Here is a 22,909-nt window from a genome sequence, read left to right as displayed (position 1 = left end):
TGCGAATGCATAATCTCTTCAACCCATGGCAGCTGAGGTCAGCTGCTGGAGGTAGAAGTCAGAAGGTCTGTTCTATTGACCAGGCAAGGTCAGGGATATCTGCTCCAGCCAATGGGGACACTTCCTTCCATGCCTGCAATCAGAGAGCCTGATTTTTACAACACTATTTCTTTCTTTGCCTGAAGAGCTTTGAGTCCAAATAGTCTCAAAGAATTAGCTATGGTAAGCCATTTCCCTGCCTTCAGCCACAATATGCCCTGATAATTTATTTTATTACAGTTATATGACTGTCTTTTTGCCTACCAGCCGAATCCAATAATCCAAGTGAATAAAAATTATATATAAAACCTTTTTTTAAAAAAATTACTAAAACAATTAAAACCTAACAGCATGTTCTGTTCAAGCCCTGGACTCCCCTATAACCTGTTCTGATGCAAGTAGCGAAGTTCTCAACGAAGAAGAATGAATTAACCAATTATTAATTGCTAATTGTGAAAAACAAATTAAGGGAATTATACGTCAAGGGAAGTTCGTGGAGGTTCTCAACGGCTGCAAACTTTGAATTAGGGTATTTGCCAAATGAAATTAACGCTCAGATGAGATATATAATTGAAAAGCTCAATTGATTTCAGCTCATTAAAGTTTCTGATTTAGGTGAGTTAGCTTGACTCCAAACACCTAATTTCCACAACATAAAGGAACTATTGAATCGTTGAATTTTCAGAACCTAGATCAAATAGTCAAGGGGTTGGATCCTGTCGGAAAAAACAAAACAGAATGGGAGGGGTTAATTTTTACCAACTTCTGCCTCTGGTTCCGGACTCCCTCCTCATGCTGTTCTGGGGGAGGGGATACCTTTGTCCCCCAGGAGCAATAGAGATTTTGGGCTGCAGTGGGAGAGGAGGAAATTCCATAAACGATCCACTGTGGGACGCAACACAATTTTCAACCAAGGTATTTATGCAACTATTTATAATTTGTGGACACACACACAGCCAGAGAGAATTGTAATACCTCCTGACTCAGTGGTTTGGGGCAGATTTCCAGAGTGCATGGCTCTTCATGCTGGATACTGGTTGTGCCTACTGAACCTCTGTTGCTTTGTAAAACCCAAATACAGCTGTGCATTGCAAGAGAAGATCGAGTTTGTCCATGACCGAGTTTATCCCCGAGAACGGCACTAAGACTCTGGACAATGCCATATCTTGACAGCCATTGAGTCAGTATTATACCATTACATTTTTGGGCAGACTAACCCAGCCTTTACCTGTTTTCCATTGGTCCCAATCAGTGTTATATGCACTAATAGCTCCTAGTGGCCCTTTATATATCAGCCTTGGCAACCGTACTTCCTGATTACTGTTAAGGAATTACCACGGAAGTGAAGATGCCAAGTTTCAGGATATGGGAAGAATGAAAACAAACACACCCAACCCAACCTCAACGATCAATATCAGTGAACGGAAAATTCCTTCTTGGTCATCTAGCATGGTGGTCCGTAGAAATTGACACAAACCATCCATAATGTGTGTGAGAATATGATACATGCACATCTATTATTCCTCCCTTTAATCTAAGAGCTCAGAGGACATATATAATAATAACAACATTCAATTTATATACCGCCCTTCAGGACAACTTGATGCCCACTCAAAGTGGTTTACAAAGTATGTTACTATTACCTTCATGTCAATCACCCTGTGAGATGGGTGGGGCTGAGAAATCCCCTAGAAGCTGTGACAGACCCAAGGTCACCCAGCTGGATTCAAGCGGAGGAGTAGGGATTCAAACCCGGTTCTCCAGATTGGAGTCCTGCCACTCTTAACCACTACACCAAACCACTATACCAGGGAGATGAGGAAGTATGCCTTACTAGGAACTGCTGGGAGGCGGAGGTTGGGGCAGCTCAATCAACATCATGCAAGCATTCTCCTTCTCATTGTCCAATTGTCACTAGCGTGAACTCCTGGTAGTATCTAGGATTGCTATCTTGTGCATAGTGATGAGTGAGGAACACCCAATCCCACTGCAGCCTTCTACATCTTCCTCCACCTTCCCCAGTTAGCCATGTAGAAGCAACAATAGAATTTTACCAGCAGACTGTTCTACTGGCCACAGGTGACCTTACACCAGCAACAGTATGAGAAGTATAGTGTACAATGACACCCTAAACTGTCCTAGCAATTAATTTATTTGACCCAATTTATCTACTCTGAGGAATCTTTTGTTGTTGTTGTTGTTCTTTTTAAGCAACACCAAAATAATTTCTGATACCCAGCATGTAAAAATTTCATGTAATTTGATTTTGTTGCAAACTTAGAAACAAGATGGGTCACGATTTTATCTCGTTTGCTTTCGTCGAATTTGGAAATGGAAACCATATCTTCCATGCTATAATTAGACACCACATTACTTAGTCTTCCTGTCCCCGTATAAATAACAATTAGCAATAATTTAGCAGTTGTACGCTCTGGCATCTTCTCTAAACCATGCCATTGTATCCCACTCCAGATTCCTTTGCATTAATTAGGATCATAAGCCAATCAGAGCTAATTAAGAAGAAAATAAGTATAATAATAAATGAAACAAAGCTAGTGATTTGTATCTGTTTGGTAGTTTCTCTCTCCCTCTGCAGTTCATCAAATAGCCGTAATGCACGGGAACTTCTTCTAATTGAAACTAATTACGAGGTTTCCCTTGCTACTTTGAGCCTCATGTTCAAATCCCATGAAGCTCATTAAAGAAGTAACAAAGCTGGAATCTTTAGCACATATCACAACTTGCTTCATGTTAATTGGTACCTTGTTCTAAAACCAAGAAGAAGATATGCAGCAAGCAGTATAACATGATCTTCCAAGATGTTCTTTGCTGAGATGAGGGCACCAGAACGAGACGTTGATGATGTTATGAACGGAAAGGAATTTGAGTGACCCTAAAGTCTAGACTCTCTTCCCCTCTAAGATGTGTGTATGGCAGAAATGTGGTTAAAGCTGCCACTGAAATTTCAGCTGAGTTGAGATTCAAATTGAATGTGTCGGTTCTTCTGATAGAGAGGTATACCAGAAGAATTCTGAGGAAACGCTGTTTCGGCAAGATGAGCAAAACTTTTTCTTCATGTGCATGTGGGTGTCTGTTCTTCACATCTGGAAGCTGTTAGCAGATTACTCTCAGGAAAAAAAACCCTAAAGTGAACTATGGGCCAAGCTACAAGTGACGAATGACACTTGAACAGCAAGTGTATTTCTCCCTGTTCACTTGCCCTCCACTCAATCCACTTGCCGTTCAAGTGTCATTCGTCACTTGTAGCTTGGCCCTAAGTGAAACAAAGGATACCCCAAAAGTATTTCAATAAGGCTATTCAAAGTTATCTGGGGACCTTGCAGGTTTTTACACGTTCACAGGCTCAAGTGTTCCATTATCATCCTCTGCTCAGCATCCTAGATCAAGTGTATACTTGACGACTGACAACATTCTCCCTGGAATAAATCAGTGGAAGGAAGCTATATCTGACCAACCAATAGGAATTAGGCAGGAATTTCCCCTCACATTAGATTGCTACTGATCCTGTTTGAGAGGTGTGGAACATGTGGCAATATAATATATTCTACGGTGATATGGAAGACCTGCTCGAGTCATCTAGATGATAGCATTTTGCTGGCAAGGATATCATCATGCAAGTTGGAACTATGAGCCAAGCTACAAGTGACTTTTTTCACGCGTAGAACACTTGATCGTTTTTGCAAGTTTTCCTGGGAACTGAAGTCCCAGTGTCCTTCCCCTCTGTTAGAATCGCTGCCTGAAGAGCCAGAGAAAGCCGGCGGCAGCAACAGCTTTTGCAAATCCAGAGCAGCTCCCCGGGAACAAGATGCCCAGGGAGAAAGTTGCAGCTGCCCGCCCCCAAAGATCGTTGAGAGCAGGCTTGTGACTGGATGAACGATTTGCAAAACTGCTGCCGCCGGCGGCTTTCTCTGGCTCTTTAGGTAGCGATTCTAACAGAGAGGGGAAGGACACTGGGACTTCAGTTCCCAGGAAAACTTGCGAAAACGATCAAGTGTTCTACGTGTGAAAAAAGTCACTTGTAGCTTGACTCTCAATGACAGTTCTCTTCTAGCGAGCACTGTTATTTCCTGTGTCCGTTGTGTCTCAGTATAGCTTTTTGCTTCTTGTCTGCTGAGCTGTGGGGGGCGGAATGCCTGCCTATCACAAAGCCAGGCCTTTCTGGGTTTTATCTAAGATGAATACAAACTTGCTTGGGCCTCCAAAATGCAGAATGGCCTCCATCCGTTGCTGTTTCACTCACAATACATCCCACACCCTTGCTTGTTTTCTGGCTAAGAAGCCAACTGGAGAGCTGGTGGCCGCTAGAGAAGGGGTGGAATGAGGTATGGCCACAGTCAACGGGATTTTTCTGCATGAGGACTTCGCTCTCAAATAACACTAGCGCACCAGTTTGGAGAGGCACTCGGGGCCAAACTAGATATTCTGGTTTGCAAAGTCTCGGGTCTGGGTTCCCTGGTCCTAACGTGGGTTCTCCATAGACATATAGCAACTGCGGGGAATAGCTTTTAAAATGGCTAGGCGGAACCCACAGTCACACAGCAATTGCAAGGAATGACTTTCAAAGGAGAGCCCAAACAGGGCAGGAACTCTGCCACGGGAGGAGGAAGCGCTCCTACACCCCCCCTAAACCGTTATCCTGTTCCAAATCTGTGCTGGGAGGAGAGTTATTTCCCCACTTTTGCTGTTCTATATGCACAGAATAATCCACATGGAGTAGCAAAAATGGGGAAATAATTCCCCCGTAGTGCTGTTTCGGCACAGGTAACCAGCTGAGGTGGGGGGAGGCAGAAGCCCTCCCCCATAGCTGTGTTTGAAGCCCATTTGGGTTCTCCTTTATTTTTAAAAACTCATTCCCTGCAGTTGCTGTGTGGCTGTGGGGAACCCAAGAAACGTCTGGGGAACCCGAATTCAACCTGTTAAAAAAACCAACTCCTCGTTTGGCCCACAGTTGCTTATTTTGGTAGCTGTAATTCCGATGAGCATTTTTGAATAAGTGGTGCTTTGCATTTCGCCTTCCCAAAGCCTGTGCTAATTCTCAGTTACAGCCAATGGCTTTCCATTCAGTTCCCTGAATTCCAAAAAATCTAATTCTCTTGCTGAGCCACTATGCAGTTTGGGTAATTGTTTAAAAGCTACCTTTCAATTTCCCTGACTGCAGAAAATGAATACGGCAATATTCTATCTTGTTAATCTCTTGGTACTTATCTCTGGATTAGAGTGACTCACCTATCTTGCGGCAGCGTCCTGAGGGTTCATTAACTTAATGTTCATACAACTCTTTGAATATGTAAAGGACTACTGAAGTGGAAGTGTTATAATCATCTCACTGTTTAGACACACAAGCTTTGATCCTCGAGAGGAGGGCGCAGGTTGAGCTATCTACTGATTATGGCAAGGCAAACAGGTGCGGGTTGATTTACAAATCAAAACCCTCTGCCTGCTCTTTGCAAGAACTCAAAACATGTCAGGTGCCCTGGAATTTGGGGAAGAGCTGTGGTTTAGTGGTGGCACATGTAAAGACCTGGGTTCAATCCCCTGCCATCCCCAGTTCAAAGCACCAGGCAACAGGTGATACAGAAGACGACTACTTGAGTCTCCGGAAAGCCATCGACAGCCAAAACAGTCAACGTTGTCCTTGATAGCCCAATGGCTTGGTTCAGCATAAGCCAGCTTTATGTGTTCAAACAATGCATTCATTCAATGAAAAGAGATCAGGGATGGCTTGAAGAAAGCCTTAAACATGGCCCGAAAGAGAAATCTGGTAGCTTTAAGATTATTCTCTTTCACTCGTAATTGACTATCAATGGAGGTACGTGCGGGGCTGAGGAAGAGAGGATGCATTGGCTGTAACTTGTTTATTGTATTTTGCTTAACCATATACAACCTTTTTGTAATCTATGGGCACAGTTACAAGTTCACAAGTCAAATTCATTTCTCCTCTTTTTAGAAAACCTACCTTGGCTCACAGTTACCAAAGTACAAAGGGATGGTAGGAAGATGCCTGCCTTTATCTAAATTACAACATTCACAGTGAAATCCTAAGCAGAGTTCCTCCAGTCTAAGACCATTGAAATCAATGGGCTTAGACTAGAGTAACTCATCTTAGGAATTCACTGTGAGATTTCCAAGGTTTCTCCTATATCCATTCTGGTTTGGAGGAGAGTAAGTCATAATCGGAGAAGAGTCTCATAAAGGACAGGAATAAGGGGGTTGGATGACAAATTATGTATTTATTTACTTTGTGTGTGTGCATATATGCTGTCAAGTCACAATCGCTTTATGGCAACCCCAACAAGGGGCTGTCAAGGCAAGGGAAAAGTAGAAGTGGTTTGCCAGTGCCTTCCTCTGCGAAGTCTTCCTTAGCAGTTGCCCATCCAAATACGGACCCTGCTTAGCTTCCAAGATCTGATGAGACTGAACTTTACCATGCCACCTTCCTTCCCATTTACTTTATTTAGAGCTTGCCTTTCTTGTTGAGACTCAAGGCGGATTACGGAATATAAAACACCGCAATCAGATGCGGTTGTACACTGGATGCAAGTAAGCATCCAGTGTACAATGCAGCAATACTAGGATTACAGAATTGGAAAACAATACTAACAACAAACAGTCAAAGGCAAGGTACATTTTAACAATGCGGAAAGTAGAATGACAAAGGTAGAAGGCAATACAGGAAAGAAAAGAGAGCACTTATAATAATTGTTGCAAAAGATTACAATCCTATTCCATTATAAGTATACTACTAACTCCCAAGCAAAGTGGACCAGCCAAGTAAATCCAACATCTATGGTAGAATGAGATGACTGCCGGGCTCATTTCATCACAGGGGGACACAGTCACAAATTTTCTGCATCACATGAACTTCAGCCTTCAGTACAGTAGCTATCCGACAATCCTTTTTTATGCCCACTGCAACTCTGTGAGTTGATCAGATTCAGAAACAGGGATTTAAACAACATTATCCAGTCAGATCCATGGCAGAATGGGGATTTGAACTCTGGACTAGAGATGGGCATGAACAGCAATACGAACTAAAAAAACTCACGAACAGCCCAATCTGCAGTTCGAGAACAAGCTGTTTGTGAGGCCCCATTCTAAACGAACAGGTGTTCGTTGCAAGCCTCGTTCGTTGCTGTTCATCAAGCCAGATGATCTGGGACCTGCAGTCAATTCCCTTGGCAACTTAGGCAGGGATTGCCTGAACTCTGTCTGAACTCCTGCTGTTGCCCTGGAAACCCCAATCAAAGCCCAATTTAGCTTGATAGGCAGGTCTTCCTTTCAAGTGTGGAGCTCCAAATTTGTTACAAGGAAGCAGGGGGAAGGGGGGCTCCCAGCTCTGGCTTTGCAGACAGTGGAGAGGGAGAGAGTTGCTGTTGACATTTTGAGAATGCATTGGAGCTTGAATTTTCTTTGTGTGTGGTGGGATAGGGATCTACCCCTTCAGGCTCCAGGGCTGCTGCCAGGCTCTGGGCCAAGCTGTTTTTTATTATTGGTACAATTCCTGCTGCCAGCTCAGGTAGGGTTTCTGGGAGTGTTGTAGTAGGTTTCTTGATGGATGGAGGAGAGCCTGCTGGCCCACACAAACAATGAACATGTTCATGACAGGATCATGTTAGTCAGTGTTCGTTGGTCGCGGATGGCAACAAACAACAAACACCATGTTCGTTTTTTTCTGTTCGTGCCCATGTCTACTCGGGATTCCCTCAGTCCAAGCCAACCATGAATGCATTACACCTGACCTTACAACCAGGGTGCGAAGATACATCTCTGGGTATGTACATGCAGATGAGCTGTTTTATACCTTTTAACTCACATGACTGTAAGAGGAGAAGAATACATTTGTGTATACCTGTATAGGCCAATGCTATGCATAACTCTTAAAAGTGAATAAATCCAGCCTTTATTTTAACAGCTGTATCCTTATTTTATTCCCCCATATACTTAGGTTTTTTCTACCAACACCAAATCTGTGGTCCTTGGAATTCTTTGCACTTAAACATAAAGGTTTTATTAAAAAAGGTTTTTTAAAAAGGTTTTTTTTAAAAAAAAAACCTTTTCCTTTGGTTGACATGATTTGAGGGTTGGTTTCCTTTCCCACTACTCAGTGGCAAAGGAGTCGCTTAAGACAACCCCAATCATAGCCCAATTTAGCTTGATAGGCAGGTCTTCCTTTCAAGTGTGGAGCTCCAAATTTGTTACAAGGAAGCAGGGGGAAGGGGGGCTCCCAGCTCCACTACTCAGGAGTCAAAGGAGTCGCTTAAGACAACCAAGCAGGTCTTTTCCAGCCTTGAGGGCTGCGATTCTATGAAAAGTCACATTCTACCCATTTTGCAAGTGCACGGAAAACATTATTCTTGCCTGTCTGTATTTGAAAGAGATCATTGAACTGGCAGGTGTCTCATTTCTCCCCTTACTTTGATTTTAAAAGGAGAGGGCACTCCATTTATGTAAGTGGCACTCTCTGTGCTTTGAGAGAAACTCGTGGCTTTTTTTTTTGCCAGCTTCTTTAATTTCGCTTGCAAAGACAACTCAGATGAACGATGTCACAGAGGATGGTTTGGAAAAAAGAAGCAAACATATGCGAATCGCCCATCTTTACCGATCCAACCACTGCAAATGGTTACTTTATAGAAGTGCATTAACAACAGCAACAACAACATTCGATTTATATACCGCCCTTCAGGACAATTTAATATCCACTCAGAGTGGTTTACAAAGTGTGTTATTATTATCCTCGCGACAATCACCCTGTGAGGTGGGTGGGGCTGAGAGAGCTCTCAGAGAGCTGTGACTGACCCAAGGCCATCCAGCTGGCTTCAAGTGGAGGAGTGGGGAATCAAACCCCATTCTCCAGATTAGAGCCCCGTACTCTTAACCGCTACACCAAACTGGCTCTCATATACCACCCTTCAGGATAACTTATCACTCACTCAGAGCGGTTTACCAAGTGTGTTATTATTATCCTCACTACAATCTCCCTGTGAGGTCGGTGGGGCTGAGAGAGCTCTGAGAGAGCTGCGATTGACCCAAGGTCACCCAGCTGGATTCAACTGGAGGAGTGGGGAATCAAACCTGATTCTCCAGATCAGAGAAGCCTCTCAGAGACATTTCACCGGGGGTTTCATGTGACATATTAGCTAGCCATATATTTCTTCAGGAACTTGCATGGTTTACACAAATGTGGAATAGCAATGACTTTGGACATTAAATAAAATACTCCTGTTGTAAAAGTCGTAAAGGAAACAGAGTGGCCACCTTGCTACCTTGACCTGAGACAACCGGGTTGTATCTCATGACTCCTTTCTGCTAAAAGAGGATACCTCTAATCCAACGGCGTGATGCTCTGAAGGAAGGTCGCTAAAGAGGGAGGTAGCTGCTGAATCCAAACCATAAACCCTTTAAATGATGGAAGAGGCAAGCGAGCAGTCTCATTCCTGTTCCATTCCCTTTCTTGTTACTGCAGCCACAGCTCAGAGGAAGAACACCTGTGGGAGGTCCCACGTTTGATCCCTGCCGTTTCCACTTTAAGGGATCAGAGAGTGGGTGATATGAACAATCTCTGTCCGAGACTCTGGAGAGCTGCTGCCAGTCTGAGTAGATAATATTTACTTAGATGGACCGACTAAGGACAAGGTGCTGTGTGTATCACGCATCAGGCAGGAGGGCTCCAGGTACATTTAATAAGAAGTGAAGGGTGATAAGAGAATGTCAGACACAGGAAGTGAACAAGCATCAAAAGCTACAGATTCCTTATATCCTACTGCGATTGGAAATTCAAAAGTCTTTGTGGAGCATCTAAATTGCAAGGTGGAAATCCGGATGGGAGTTTCCTTCACGAGCCCTGACTGCCCTTCACTTCCCGCATCTCTTGCTGTTTCCCTAGCACGCGTATTAAAATGAGATTACATCAAACTCTTCTCAGCAGCAACGGACTGGCTAGTACCAGAGACATAACTAATCAGAAAGTACAACTGATGCAACAGCGCAGCTTTTGATACTTGATGTTAAAATACACAATTATTTCCAATAATTCTTAACAAGAGGAATACATCACACTAACTGTTCCACAGCTATTTAAATAATAAACATTTTAAAGCTCATTTTCCTTTCCGTATTTCGTATTTCTCAACATTTTGTCATTTAAACAAAGAATGTACATTCCTTTTTCCTACCCCAAGTCAGGACACCCAATTCCTGTTATAAAATAGGCAAACAGGGAGCTACTGTGAGGATGGCCTACTCTATCACAGTGTTGTAGGATTCCTTTCTTCCTCCTTCATTTCCTATGAGGATTGCATTGTGTTGGTGTGGGGATATTCCTTGTAGATGAGTAGATCCAGGTAGAATGTAGCTTACAAATGTTATACCATTCAGCCCTCACCATACAAGATTATTTTTCTGACAGCCTTCCACACAGGGTCTGTAATTTTTGAAGAGGCCCTGATACAGCCTGGTTATGCACCGTTAACGCTCCCTTAGCATGTCCTGAGATTATGAAATGTCTACCTTAGTTAGGAAGTTTGAAGGGCCAATTGTCCTTGCTTAATACTTGAAATAATGGCCCTGAGGCACACACACAACAAAAGGAAGCTCAATGGAAGCAGACTTCCAGTTCTTAGGGTCTTATTGTTTTATTTTACTGCAATTTGTTCTAAATTAAGACAGGGAAACGGTGGGGCATGTTGCTTAACTGTTTTCCTGTTACAGCATGAAATGCAGAGTGTCAAATAATATCCCTCCAAGCCGATTAGGCCTAATTTTGCAGGATGCTAAATATGGATTATCAAAGCAATTACTGCCAGCTCTGTAGGGTGGCTATAACAGAGGCTTGCATGCTGTGGAATTTGTTCCCAGAGCAAGAAAAGGGCCAACTTGTATCCCTGCCTCCTTATGCCAAGGAAACGTCAGAGTTCAAAATAGAACTTCTTTGGTCTATGTAATTATTTTCACTGAGGTTGAGAACAAGATAATAGCAATTCCTGATCTTGTTAATGTGCACTACAAAACTATGAGGGAATTTGGCCCTTTTGTGTTTTCAATGTACAATTTGCTCAAACAGAGATTTCGGCTTGAACATGCTGCTTCCCAGGGGCCATTTCGTAGAAAAAGAGCTGCAGGAACTCATTAGCATAACTCATTAGCATATGCCATGCCCCCTGACATCGCCAGAAGTGTGTCATTAGCATAAGTGGTTTGCATATGCACACCCTCTGACATCACCTATCCTGGCCATTCAGGGCCGAAATTGGGCCCAAAATGGCAAAAAGGGGCTGAAAATGGCCAAAAAGGGGCCAAAAATGGTCAGGATCAGGCCTCTGCTGAGTGGGAGAGTGATCCGCCACCCATCAGAGGCCCGATCTGGACCATTTCGGGACCAATCCTGGCTGTTTCAGCCCCGATCCTGGCCATTTCGGCCCCAATCCAGGCCCCAATGGGCCCAAAATGGCCGAAAATCAGGTGGGCGGGGCGTTCCTGTGCTTTCCCCCTCAAAATGAGCCCTGTGTCCTCTCCAAACTATTCAACAGAGATACAAATGGCTATTTTGCTAACACCAGAAATCTTCTCAGGTGTTACCTAGAAGTGACGCTCCTCTGAAGAGTTGAAAAACCTTCTCTTTTCAGGGCCAAAAGCAGTTGTGAGTTTTTGCGTAGTAGTAGATGGATCCAATCCCCAGCCCCATTTCCTTAAGGACCAGGGTTTGGAGAATAAAAGCACCTTGGCGGGTGGGAGGGCTGACATAGGGTCTGGGACAGGGAAAACACTGGGAAACTTGTCTATCTGGAAGCCCTGCACTGCATCACAGAGAATTGCTACCATGTGAAAAAGGCCTAGAAATCAAGGAGTGGTGAGAGATACTTCTACTCAGGGGTCATTTGGTAGAAAAGGAGCCGGAGGAACTCATTGGCATAACTCATTCGCATATGCCACACCCCTTGACATCACCGGAAATGTGTCATTAGCATAACTGATTTGCATATGCCACACCCCCTGACATCACCTATCCAAGCTGTTTTGGACCCAATTCTGGCCATTCAGGGCCAAAATTGGGCCCAAAATGGCAAAAAGGGTTTGAAAATGGCTGAAAAGGGGCCCAAAATGGTCAGGATCGGGCTGCTGCTGAGTGGGAGAGTGATCCATCACCCTTCAGAGGCCTGATCTGGGCAGTTTCGGCCCCAATCCAGGCTGAAACGGGCCCCAAATGGCCGAGAGTCAGGTGGGTGGGGCCACCTGACATGTGACCCCTTTGGGGAACTACCGGAACTGCGTTCCTGCGCGTTCCCCCTGAAAATGAGCCCTGCTTCTACTAAAGCTTGTCAAACAACATGCACAAAACGTTTCTGTGGGTCTCAGGTAAGATTGTCTGGTAAGTCCTCCGTCATTCCCCAGAAACTGTGCCGGTGTCGTGAACCAAAACTGGACCTTTGAGTTTCACAAACATTTGCAGTCATCCACGGAAAAGGTTAACCTAGACCTGCCACCCTCTTGCCTAAATCAATTTACTTCTTGTCCTATTGTTGATGAGTGGTGTAAACAAACCCTTCTTTTCCTGTGATATCAGAGATTCTAGTTTCAGGATTGAGGAACTGAAGTCTATTCTGAACCTTGATCCAAATTGTGCTTTTCTGACATAGCCATGAAAGTCTCCTGCTCAGACAAACTTCTCTGAGCAACTTACTATGGCTTGAATCCTGTGCTATCAGAGAATAGCAGCATGCACTGAAGGGGGACTTTCCAGTCTTCTTTTGCTGTAGCATGCCATATCCGCCAAACTCCTTCAGGGGTGAGGTAAAGTTGATGGAAGCCCCGGAACAGAATGAGTGGCAAACTCGGAGTATTAATTGGGAGTGAGGAATAGGTTGTGATTGCTCCTCTCCTCTTCCACGAGTGGACACTGTAGATAGAATCCAAGTTGATGTTCCTCTGGATATGAGATCAGTTTAAAGATAAGAATATGCTAACATACAGTCCATATCTATATATGCCAAAGATGCTAGCTTGTTCTTTCGTTCTCTCTCTCCCTCTCTGACTGTCTTCATCTAGAAGGCCCTACGCAAATCCTATTTTTGCAATATTATAAAATGGACCCTAATAGTTAAAGCAGAATCCTGACCCCGCGGTCATATCGGACAACCTGCACAACGCTGTGGCTGCATCATCACTGATAACTGGTAAACTCTTCCAAATTGTCTGGGTAGGTTGTTCCTGTTTGGCGTGGCATCAGCACCAGGGGAGAGGCCATTTGAATGGTTGATAGCAGGTGCCATTTCATAGGAAAAGAGCTGGAGGAACTCATTAGCATAACTCATTAGCATATGCCACACCCCTTGCCATCACCAGAAGTGTTTCATGGGCATAACTGATTTGCATATGCCACACCCCCTGACCTCACCTATCCTGGTTAGTTTGGACCCAATCCTGGCCATTCAGGGCCAAAATTGGGCCCAAAATGGCAAAAAGGGGCTGAAAATGGATGAAAAGGGGCCCAAAATGGTCAGGATCAGGCCACTGCTGAGTGGGAGAGTGATCTACTACCCATCAGAGGCCCGAATCCAGGCTGAAACGGGTCCAAAATGGCTGAAAGTCAGGTGGGCGAGGCCACCTGACGTGACCTCTTTGGGGAACTGTCAGAACTGTGTTCTGGCGTGTTCCCCCTCGAAATAAGTCCTGGTTGATAGAGTGCTCTCACTTTGCTCTGCTCTACTGACCCTTTCAACATCCCTATCTGCTAGGTCCAATGGAGTTGCAAAGTCCAAAATTGCAGAAAAAGCCAGGCATCCCTTTGAAGAGGGACTGTGGCTTAGTGGCAGAGTGCATGTGGCTCAGTGGCAGAACGTCTTAGAATCTCCATTTTAAGGATTTCAGGTGTTGGGAAGGAGTGCTCTCTGCATGCTGTCAATCAGAATAGACAGTGTGGAGTAGAGATGGGCACGATCAAAAAAAAAATACCGATTAAGCCGTTCGTGGATGCAGGCTGCTGCCGAACCCAGGCCACCGATTCTAACCGATCAAGTCTCATTTCCGATCCGGAATTGGGAAGGCCAAAGTGGGAGGGCACCCTGCTGTTTGCAGCGATATAGGAACAGAGGTTGGTGGCAGCGGCCGCCAGGCCCGGCGGGCAGGGGGAGGCAGGGGACATTCACACACACACACACACACACACACACACACACACACACACACACACACTTAGAGTAGAGGGGGGGAAAGTTTTTAACCTGGCAACGAGCCGCCTCCCCTCAGGGAGGGGACATTCCCAGTGCCGGATCTACGGTTGCCAGTGCTCAGGGCAACCGTAGTCAGGCTCGTAGTCAGGCTCGCCCCCCCGCCCATGCAGCAAGCCGGCTGTCCCGGTGCGCTGTGCAGCTGGCGGCAGCACGAGTGGCTAGGCGGCTGCCCATGCCATTCACCTCTCCCGCAAGACAAGGGGTGGCCGGCTTGCCCGCGCGCCCCTTGTCCTGGGGAAATGAGAACAGCGCAGGCGGCCTTTCAACCTCCTGCGCTACCTTTTGCCTTTCCTTTGTGCCCATGGCTTCAGAACACCCCATTCCCCCCCCCTCCCCTGGGTTGCTGCTCCGTGGTTGGAAGGAAGCCTGCTAATCAAGGAAAGCTGGGCTTCCATTCGTGTTTCGAGGGCGACAGAAGGAGGGCAAACACAGCTCATTCCCCTGGCTCCGTTGCCCCGGGAATAAATTACTGGAGCAAGAGTGTCTGCAATTCCAAACAGAAACCGATATATCCGATCAATTCCCGGACAAGCAAACCCCCGACTGCTGGATCGGTTGCCATGGACGGAACCGATTAGCTGAGTCACGATGGCACAAATGCCAAAATCGGGGTTTTTTTGAAATCGTAATTCAGATCGTGCCCATGTCTACTGTGGAGCTAGCTGGCTGAACCTGCTATAACTTAACATATTTAGGAGTTCATAAGAATTTTTGCACTGAAGCAAGAGCCGATCAGTGCATCAGCCAATTCATTTTTTTCTTCTTTATTGTAGGCAATGCGGCCAGACCATCAGCTAAGTTCACAGAGAGCTGGGATTGCACAGCAGTTTAAAGGATGAACGATAAGCTGGGAGGTGATACGATGATATTCTCCACTTGTGGAATGTAAGGACCCGTCCTAGAAAGTTCTGGAAAAATTTTGGCTTTGCCGTGTTGCTAAAGAGAAGGGGTCAGAATCCTACCCAAGTCTGTTCACAGAGTTGCCAGCTGTCAGGTAGAGGTGGGCAAATTCTCCCACTGCACCCCGTTTCTCACTGCTGATCAATGAAATGGAAGGAGGAAAAAGGGAGAGAAAAAACAGCATTACTTATGCCATCAAAGTCATTAGCTACTGTGATGCTCTAGGAACACCACTGATCTCTGCAGTCTTTAGCATATCGATTTTTGGGACTCTCGTTCAGAATCCCGCTTTATTTCAGATTTCTGCAAACAATCCTACTCTATCGCATATATAATACATTGATAGCATTGCCCTATGTTGTGCCATCTGCCTTGAGTCTCGGTGAGAAAGGAAGACTAGAAATAACATAAATACATCCATTAATAAACAGAGGCTATCGTACTTTCGTCACATCGTGAGAAGACATGATTCTCTGGAAAAGTCAATAATGCTGGGAAAAGTGGAAGGCGGTAAGAAAAGAGGAAGACCTAAAACGAGATGGCTGGACTCAATAAAAGAAGCCAAGTCTGTTAACAAGAGGACATTTTGGAGATCTTTTCATTCATAGGGTCGCCATAGGTCGGAGGCGACTTGACGGCGCATAACACACACAATAACGGAGTGGTGAATTCTAATTCAGACCACATCCTATTCCACTATCACTGAACATTCCTTTAATATTAATAGTATACAGAGTAATTGGAATGCCCAGAGTTCAGCTGTGGGCTCAGCCATCTGTTGGCCTTTCCTGGCCCAGTCACCCCAATTCATGCTTAGGAAGGGAAAATTCGCTTGAAAATGAATCTAAAAGCTTGTCGAAGGAGACTAAAAACTGAAAGGCAATCCCTGCAGCCAGATACCCCCTGTCATGGCCCAGTCTGGACTCAGTGAGGGTGAGGTCTCCTCTGGAGGAGGGGAGCCTTGTGTAGCCAGCCAGGACTCCTCAGGAGAAGAGGAGTTCTGTGTAGCCAGCCCTAGCCCTGACTCAGCAGAAGCCAGTCATCAGGAACAACAGCTGTTGGAGGATCAGAGCTCAAAGCCAGCAGCTGAGAAAGAGGCACCCTCTGTCCCAAATACCACAGGGGAAGCTCAGCCAGGAACATCCAAGGCTACAGGTGCAGTGCAGGGCCGGATCGACGGGGGGCAGGGGGGGTAGTCTGCCCCTGGCACTCCTAAAGGGGGCACCGGGCACAGCTGACAGCCCCGGGAGCGCGTGGGTGGCAGGACAGGGGGTGCGCTTGCCGGCCACCCCCTGGCCTGCAGGGCAGGCAAAGGGCATGGGAGGCCTCCCAGCGACTCGCGCTGCCACCCGCCAGCTCTGCAGCACGCCAGGACAGCCAGCTTGCCACATGGCAGCACGTGCCGCCCTCTGTGATGACATCACAGAAGTGACATCATCACGCAGTGCCAGGAGCGCACGCACGCTGTGCGCGCGAGTGGCCAGTCTTCAGTTGCCCTGGGTGCTGGCATCCGTAGATCTGGCCCTGGTGCAGCGTATCCAAGGGCCTCCACCCCCTCAGGTTCACCCACACCCAAAGAACGCCGCAGACAATGCCCGAGACTGGAGCTGCAGGAGAGACGGTGCAGTGCTTGTCTCCTGAGCCAACGCCAGCTGCTGGAGAACGATGATGAGTAGCGTCAGGATGGAGCCCCAGCAGCTGGCTGAAAACCACGCCTGGCTATAAAAGCCAGTCTGGAGAAACTGCCAGGCGTGGGAGCAATGTGTTGATTACCTGCAACCATGCCCTTGAACCTTGCATCTTATTCTTGCCTGCATCTTGGCTTGACATTCTCATGCTTTGACCTACGGACTGGACTTGACTTTTGGACTCTGGGACACACCCCTGGTGTTTACCTTGTGCTCTGACTACAGACTGGACCTGGCTTTTGAATCTTGAACGTTCCTTTGGCTTCATGTCAGTGCTTGGACTATCAGCTTGGGCAGGCCCAGCCCATGACACCCCCCAAATCCCAAACGCATCCTTATTTGCACCTACAATTTATCCGCTACTTATTTTTAGAAGGTATAAAAATAAGCCTTGAGAAGTTAGAGTTAGCTAGAAAGCCTACAACCAAAAAAAAAATAGACGAGTAAAGTAGCACAATTAAATTATCTTCCGTTTGGGGCATTTAAGATAATCAGATTAGGGTGCTGGCCTGAAGAATACAATATATAGGACAATCTTTCACTGGCAGATAAGAGCTGGATTAGATGATTTAATAATTCCCATCATTTCTATTCACATTTGAACAAATTGCCTGCCAAGGATAGATTCCTCTTTAAAATCAAATCTGGGTTTGCATTATTAGATCCCAAAAGGGTAACTTCATTTGGCGTTTTATATGACTTAAAAGGCTGGTGCAGCCTCAGCACGCGCAAGGCAAACATTGTTTTGGGGATGACCTTGTGAACGTTTTCCTGCTCGGAGGCACAGTTACTGTCAGGAAGGTGAAGGCTAATACGATTTTGGATTGCACGAAGGACCAGATTTTATTGACAAAGGTACCAGGCGCACAGATCGGCCCGACTCCTGTGAAGATTGGAGTTGCATTTAGTGAGATTTGATGAATCAAAATTCCCCTGCCCCCACCTCTCATAACACTTATTTGTGAATATCCTGCATCAACCAGGGCTTTAATGAATCCAAGTTCAAGCTAAGCTACATGATGGTTGTCAAACTAGATGTGAACATTTTGCAAGGAGTGAATTCCCCCCAGAAGCTAAAATGACAAAACTGAGGCTATTGTACTTTGGTCACATCACGAGAAGACAAGATTCCTTGGAATAGTCAATAATGCTGGGAAAAATGGAAGGCACTAGGAAAAGAGGAAGACCTAAAACGAGAGGGCTGGGCTCAATAAAAGAAGCCACGTTCTCCAGTTTGCAAGATCTGAGCCAGTCTGTTAATGATTGGACATTTTGGAGGTCTTTCATTCATAGGGTCACCATAGGTTGGAGGTGACTTGATGGCACATAACACACACAGGCATGTTAAGTTTTGGGGCACAGTTCAAAGTCCTCTCTTTCCCAACAGATTTAACTTGCTACAATCCAAGAACACTATATGTAGCTTGGCTCTGAAATGCAGAGATTGAACCTGGAACCTTGTGCATGGCAAAGAAGACGCTCTTCTATTAAGCCCCAGCCCCTTCCCAATGGGTGGGCACCAACGAGTGGTCAAGATTGGGCAAAAAAATCCTTTAGTTAGCTTCCCACAGGGAGCTCCAACTATGTACTCAATTTTAGATCCATCTTTTGCTCTCGTTGTGCATGTTCCTACCTACAAAATCCATATCTGTTGCCATGCGGAATCAATGCTTGTAGTCACCTTATTTCTAAACAAATTGAATAAATCCAAGGAGCTTCGAAGACAGGCCCTGTTTATTTATCTCACGATAAGCTTCCGGTTTTTCTGCTGCCGACATTTTGGTCAATAAAATCTGCAGCTCACACAATATAAACGTGATTTATATGTCATCTTGCTGACAATAACAGCACCTCCAAACAGGGGAGCTTTACGAGGTTATCGCCCAAATGCTGATTGCTTTGCTTCAGTGCAAGTGGTGCCAGATATAAAAAAACCCTGAATAAGGACATTTGGGAACAACGAGCTTTTTGCTTCTTAGCGCTGAATGCCTGGGAAGTCAAACAAGGCCCCCTGGTACTCTACGCCCCTGTACAACTAAGTCTACTGGTTGGAGAAGGAAGAGCGGGAAGTTCAAGACAAGCTACCAATACTCAAACTTAACATGCCTGTGTGTGTTATGGGCCATCAAGTCACCTCCAACTTATGGTGACCCCATGAATGAAAGACCTCCAAAATGTCCAATCATTAACAGACTGGCTCAGATCTTGCAAACTGGAGAATGTGGCTTCTTTTATTGAGCCCAGCCCTCTCGTTTTAGGTCATCCTCGTTTCCTTCTGCCTTCCATTTTTCCCAGCATTATTGACTTTTCCAAAGAATCTTGTCTTCTCATGATGTGACCAAGTTCAAGACCAAGCTACCAAGCTAGCAATACACTGTTCTGCAGCGGGATAGCAAGATTCAAGTCCCAACAGCACCTTAAGGACCAAAAAGCTCTTGCCTCTTGAAAGATTATTCCCTGGAAATCTTCATAGAATTGTAAGGTTGGAAGAGATCTCCAGGGTAATCTAGTCCAATGCCCTGCACAATGCAGGAAATTCATAACTCCCCCCCCCCCACACACACACTTCCACTGACCCCTGCTCCATGCCCAGAACATAGCAAAACAGTGTCAGGATCCCAAGCCAAACTGACCTGGGGAAAATTGCTACCTGACCTCAAGGTAAAAGATCTCCCACGGTACTAAAGAACAATTACAACTGATCTTAAAGTGCACCGTGCCAAAGACAATGAACATCCAATGATATATATTTCTACTCATAAAGTGCAAGCTGCATGATATGCAGTAAGCAATAACTAATCCATATGCAATTCACATCCACGAATAATTACAAAATCATGAGAACAGATCACGTTGCCGAGGAGTATTCTTTTACTCCTCGGCTGTAAGAGTGAAAACAAGGCTGGGTATCCACAGCAGTCTTTCGACCAAAATGTCCCAAAGTCTCTAATCACAGGCGCAAGGGTGCAACTCCAGGGTGGGAAATTGCAGAAGGACCGTCCAGCTGAGGAAGAGGAAGAGGTCTGCAGCTGCTGAGAATTGCTCGACAGGAGGCTAGCTGCTCTCCTGTTTCGGCAATCTTTCTCGAGAGCGTTCAAAGTCAGCAAGAGTCTCCATCTCCAGTTAGTCAAACAACAACGGTGAACAACCATAATAGGCACCCAGATACCAACCTTGGTATCTGGGTGCTTATTATGGTAGGGCCAAGCTACACATGACGAATGACACTTGAACAGCAAGTGTATTTCTCCCTGTTCACTTGCCCTCCACTCAATCCACTTGCCGTTCAAGTGTCATTCGTCATGTGTAGCTTGGCCCGTAGTTCACTGTAGAAAGTTGTTCCTCCTGTTCCTGGTCTTTGGGCCAGGTACGTGATGACCTTCCCTTCCCTTCCCTTCCCTTCCCTTCCCTTCCCTTCCCTTCCCTTCCCTTCCCTTCCCTTCCCTTCCCTTCCCTTCCCTTCCATCTCTATGTTTTCATCTGCACTCAAGTATTTCCCGGATTAGTTACTCAAAGTCGACAAGGCAAATCTTCCCAAAGAAGCCAGCAGGAGACACCAATGATCTTTCTGACTTTACCTGGTGACTTATCATACTTAACAAGTTTCCCAGGGTTGTAGCCTTGGCCCAGCCATTATCCATTACAAGTGAGTATAAAAAAACCATAAAGAGTCTAGGGCCATCGTCACACGGGCATCTCTTCCGTTAAATTTACAGCATATAGCGTCCTACCTGTTATCGGCACAGTAACGTTTCTTTGGGTCACCTAACGGCTCTTCGCGCCACCAGCTGTCCACACCGAAGCACTCTGTTCTGTTCTCTCTAACCGCGCAGAAGCAGCTCCTCCCCCCCCTTTTTTTTATTATTCTGGCGTTTAATTCCGCTATAACGGAATAACAGCATATAAACATTCCGTTAGAGCAAAACATTACGATCCTTTTGTTTTTCCAACTTTGAAATTATATAAATAGCCCTTTGCCCGCAGAAAACTCCCTGTCTGATGTGATCCCCAGCGCTGAAGACTCTGCCATGGCGATTGAGTCATTTTTACTTCAGCAGAAAGTTTGCATTGTGTTATGTCGTTATGGCGTTATAAGGACATAATAAAATTTAAAAAAAGGGGAGTCGCAGGAAGAAATGGATTCTGGGATTGAAGGGAGGGCATAGGACGTTGAGGCATTCACACTGAGGCACAAAATAGCGCGACTATCAAGCACAAAGCAGAAGAGAGAAAATCGCTACAGTGTTGGAATAAGGTGGGTGTTTGCTGGGAAATAGCGCCATTTCAGCGCTAAATAAAAGCCCGTGTGACGACGGCCTAGTATAACTTACAATGATGAATACGATGACAGCGGATACTTATGGGAGCCAAAGGAACCTGGAAGTCCAAGAATTCTACTTTTCTGCAATGCCTTTTCTCTGGCACTGATTGACAGGCAAAGAGGAATTGGGACACATTTCACACATGCATTGCTCTGGTTGAAATCCTGGAAAACACTTACAGAGTCCAATTTTATCACTGGTTTGCTCTGTTTTTTTCCTCCAGTAACACAAATAACTTTCTATATAAAAGGCAAACTGTGTTTCAGACAACTCACTTTTTCCTGGTGTGCCTGCACAGGAGCACCAGGATAAAAACTGAGTTGTAGGCAAAATGGTCTCCGGAGGGCACCGATGCAGCAGGAAGTCCACGCCTGTGCGATCCGCCACTCCTTCAGCCGCATGGGGAACACGGCTGAAGCACAGCTTGGCCATTGGCACAGCCCTGGCCTGGCCCATCATGTGAGCTGCCAAGGAAGCTCAGCCTGCAGCCCGCCCTGCTCCCCTCCCTGTTGGACTCGCCGCCTCCATTCCTGGGCACTGCTGGACGCCGCAGCCCAGAGGCGATACCGGCAGAGCCTCCGATGCCACTCCCTGGTTGATTTGCTGGCGGTGAGGTGAGCGTGGGTAGGCAAAACCGAGATGTCCACTGTCACTTTCACTCCTGTGCTCCTCCGCCCCTTTCCCTTTCCCAAGTGGCGCAAAAGAAAACTGGCGGGTACGTGGGCGAACGGTGCTGGGAGGGAGAGCAGGTGGGGGCTGCCCAGGCTCCGTTTTCTAGGGCCCACTTTTTTTAAAAACGAGCTCCATTGCTAGTGTTCACATAATTCATTCACACACATTTGATGCTAAGTTCTCTTTCTGCATGTAAATACAGTGTTTAGCTACCTGAGGGGGGAAAGGATCAATTAACACGAGGCAGTAATAAATGCCCAGTTTGTTCCAGAGGAGATACTCTAAAGATGTGAAGTAGGGGAGCTTTGGTTGGAATTTCCCCATCGCCAGATGATGTTAAGCATCTGGCTGATTATTTATTTCTCATCCTCCTTTCCCGCTGGGCACAACGGCTTTTAATCAGAGCCGCTCCGACAGAAAGACTTGCACCCACTTATGTTAACTTTACAAGTTACACAACCGGCAATGCGAGCGCATTGATGCCATCTGTAGAACATCAAGTAAGGATTCCAGACAGGGATTTGGCACTGTGTGGCAATCCAGAAGGGGGAAACCTAAGCTTTGGCTGGCTCCCGGGTGCAATTCATTATTTTCTTATTTAATAAGAAAATCTGCTCAAGATATAAGGGTGAAGGCTGGTTAGCAAAGTGAGGATGGAAACTATTAATAACGCAGGGAAGCGGCCAGCCCAGAAACACCCACACAGTCCCTGGAAACAAATTAGAAACTCATTTATTTGGTGCCAGTGTGGTGTAGTAGATAGCATGTTGGGTTTAGATGTGGGAAACCCAGGTTATGAAGTGCGGCCTTGTACTGAGAAAAGACCAATGGATCGTCTCGCCTTGCACTGTCAACAGCTCTCTAGCTCTCTCTGGGAGACATTTTTCCTTGGCTCTGCTAACTAAAATAACAAGGCACTGCCTTGTGCTAGCACAAGAGCATCTAGGGCTGTCCTGCCTACTTCAGCTGGTAATTGATCTCCATAAACGTTCCTTGCGGAGAATTCCCTGGCCTAGCTACTCTCCTCACCCAGGACTTAACA

The 22,909-nt window shown here is 45.8% G+C and overlaps 1 protein-coding gene across 1 annotated transcript in view; it reads right to left on the bottom strand.

Moving 5' to 3' along the window:
* Positions 1-22,909, bottom strand: part of SETBP1 (SET binding protein 1) — a 350,139-nt gene that overhangs the window by 48,666 nt on the left and 278,564 nt on the right. The gene's annotated exons all lie outside the window — the stretch shown is intronic.

Source organism: Eublepharis macularius, chromosome 8, assembly GCF_028583425.1.
Source record: "Eublepharis macularius isolate TG4126 chromosome 8, MPM_Emac_v1.0, whole genome shotgun sequence".
NCBI lineage: Eukaryota > Metazoa > Chordata > Lepidosauria > Squamata > Eublepharidae > Eublepharis > Eublepharis macularius.
Note: the sequence above shows the minus strand (reverse complement) of the source record. Positions and strands in the feature narration are given on the sequence as shown.